This window comes from Hyposmocoma kahamanoa, unplaced genomic scaffold (genome assembly GCF_003589595.1).
Source record: "Hyposmocoma kahamanoa isolate Upper Pololo Valley unplaced genomic scaffold, ASM358959v1 303, whole genome shotgun sequence".
Lineage (NCBI taxonomy): Eukaryota > Metazoa > Arthropoda > Insecta > Lepidoptera > Cosmopterigidae > Hyposmocoma > Hyposmocoma kahamanoa.
The window spans coordinates 420154-423504 of record NW_020653784.1 but is presented as its reverse complement, the minus strand read 5'-3'; the positions used below and the strand labels follow the sequence as shown (position 1 = coordinate 423504).

The following is a 3351-nucleotide window of genomic DNA, read 5'->3' as shown; positions in this document are numbered from 1 at the left end:
AACAAAATAGGTCCTAGGTGAGATCCTTGGGGTACTCCAGAATCAGCATAATATTCTTTTGATTCAAAACCATTTACGGCCACTACCTGTGATCGCAACTCCAGATACGATCGAAACCAATTCAGAAGAGAGCCGTGAATTCCCGCCGATTCGAGCTTCCGCAACAGGAGCAAATGGTTTACTTTATCAAACGCGCTCGTAAAATCGGTATATATAGCATCTATCTGCGAACCACTTTTATCTAATTCCAAAGAAATATCGGTTAGATAGGTACCTAAGTTAGTTTGAACTGAACGGCCTGATCTAAACCCATGTTGATGAATAGATATAGTTTTGTCAATGTGGTTATTTATTATAGGGTACAAACTAGCTTCAAACAATTTAGAAAAAATTGACAAAATGGAGATAGGACGATAATTGGTAATATCGGAGCGATCACCCTTTTTGTAAATTGGGATAATTCGAGCTTTTTTCCATTGAGTGGGAAAAACACCATCTCGTAAAGAACGGTTGAAAATTAAGCTTAGAGGCTTTACAAGCTTGGCGCCACAAGCTTTAATAAATGAGGGAGGTACACCATCAGGTCCTGCTGCTTTAGACGAATCCAGATTACTAATGAGTTTTAAAATACATTTTTCAGTAATATTAAATGGTTGAATGATGTCAAAAGTGATAAGCGAGTTAATAGGATTGGGGGTACTTATATCTCTTGTAAAGACAGAGGAAAAGTGACTGGCAAAAAGATTGGCAACATCCTGGTTACTATCAGCGGTGATACCGTTCAAAAACATGTTGGCTGGAAAGGATGATTGACCGTTTCGTTTATTTTTAATATAGTTCCAGAATAATTTGGGATTTTTCGCGATATTGGTTTCTAACTGCGATTTGTAATTGCTGAAACATCGCCGATACAATTTATTACAGTCACTACGTACACGATGGTATTCTATTTCATCTCTCGGATTGTTATATTTATGGAATTTACGTCTTAGTTTATCTTTTTTTGCTAATAACTTACTTAGAGTTACAGTAAACCATGAAGGTGTACCCCTTTTTTTTGGAAAACGTTTTGGAACAAACTTGTCAATTATTCTACGAAGTTCCAAGTAAAATACTCTGACATAATCCTCGACATTTAAACAACTATCAAATATACTCTGCCAATCTAGTCTCTCCAATTCGGCGATAATACTAACATAGTCAGCTTTAAAATAGTTATGGTCAGATCTAGGTTTACAACAAAGGTTACTAACGTTGGCGTACTGTAATTTTAACAATAATCCAGGGTGATACTCGTCTAAATTACACAAAAAATCGGGAGGCAAGTGGACATCTACGTTTGGGTTACTGGTAAAGATCAGATCCAACATTTTTCCATGTACATTAGGCACACTATTAACTTGGTAAAGTTTGTTAGTATACATAAAATCAACTAAAACAGAATCTAATTTGCTATTACAGTTAATGGGAATCATTGACTGGGTGTCAGTCGATGCTTTCCATAATATTGAGCCTTGATTAAAGTCACCCATTATAATTACATCGTCAACCTGACAAACAATATCGCTGGCATTGTTCAAAAACTTTGACAAGATATCCACGTTAACAGGAGGAGGCAAATACACAGTACAAATGGCAACCTTCATGGGACGACCATTAATTTCTAAATGAATGGTAACCCATAAGTCCTCACACTCGGTTTCCCATCGTCTGACACGAGAAGACTGAATATCTTTAGATATAGCTAACATTACACCTCCACCATCCCGCTTACCGTCTCGCGTTAATATTCGGTCTTTACGGTACACTTCGTATCTATCGTCAACAATTTCCTTATCATTAATATTAGAATTCAACCATGTTTCAGTAAAACCCATTACATCATAATTGTCTAACATAACATTTTTATAAACTTCGTTAGTTTTGGTCCTGAGACCACGAACATTTTGGTAGTATATGCTAATCACTGTGAATGCTATAATACCAAAACCTTTAATTTCACAACACTCAGCAATTGAATAGACTATATGATTTTACTTATACTGTCTTTATCATTGATGAGCAGAACTCCAGCACTTTCCTCAGATTTTCGCACGAATATACGTCCGTTTCTTACCCACACGAATTTGTAGCCCATTTCCTTCGCTCTCTTCCGTGTGGCAGCATGGAGGGACTTATTCGAAGGCGTAAGATGTTCAGCCACAAAAATCGGAGATTGTTGCCCTGCTATGCCTAGATGTTGCGAGCTAAGTTTATCTGAATTTTGTTTGCCTCTGTTAAACTTCGAAACAGCCGCCAAAAGGACATCGCGCTGACGGGGACTACGCAATTTGACTATGACAGATCGAGGTCTGTCACTAGTTTTATCCACTTTTGCAACTCTAGCCACATATATAATATCGCTATCGTCAACGGGACTTTTTACTACATCGGCCAGTTGTTTCACGGTGGTAACTAAATTTTCGGTGCGATGTTCAGGAACACCGTTAATCTCGACGTTGTTTTCTCTCATATGTTGTTCCACAAGAGTAAGCCTATTTGATAAGTCCTTGGTAGACGCCACGAGAGCTACATTTTCAGTTTCCAGTCTATGTATCACAGCGCACTTCTCCTCTAATTTATTTTTAGGTCTTCATATTGCTGATTGAAGAATGTCAATGAATCCTTAAATTCAGAAAGTTGGAAATTTATATGTTTCAATTCTTCCGACACGAACGTCCTTATAGTTGATTTAAGTTCATGCTGCAGTATTTCACGCAGACGGTGTTCGGAGAGCGACATCCCTTCGTCCTCGCAAATATGTGTTGTAGTATTATATTTGCTACGTATGGTGACATTGTCAGATGTGTGCATGTTAGTAGGGACTGCATCCTGGGTAACTGGGACACTTGAATGAGCACTACGCACTGGCGTATTAGTATTATCACCCCCTTTACGACGACTACTGCAGCACGCAACGCAGCTCCATGTGGTTTTGTACGTATTAGAAAGCTTCTTATAATCTTCTATGTCTATGCGGCAACAGTCCAAGTCGTAACGCTTACCACACAGTGAGCAATGTAGGAAATACTTGCCTAAATCCGAAAGGCAGCCCGCGCATTGAATTTTCTTTGACATTGTTTTCTTTTCCTTTCCTTCTCTCTCTTTAGTATTCAAAAGGAAATTAATAATAAAGAAGAAGAATAATGAATAATCGTATTAAAAATAAAAAATAAAAAAATAAAATAAAAACACCACAGGATCGAACCGTAGACTGTTCGGGTACGAGTTAACCGTTCCACCACTGCGCCAAACTCGCTGTTACTGAGTGGGCGAAATAGCGATACAACAGTGACTGCGTAGGTGTTTATC

The 3351-nt window shown here is 38.1% G+C and overlaps 1 pseudogene; it reads right to left on the bottom strand.

The window, feature by feature from the left end:
* Nucleotides 1-1876: 1876 nt before the first annotated feature.
* On the bottom strand, nucleotides 1877-3135 carry LOC113229331 (annotated as a pseudogene).
* Nucleotides 3136-3351: the final 216 nt, after the last annotated feature.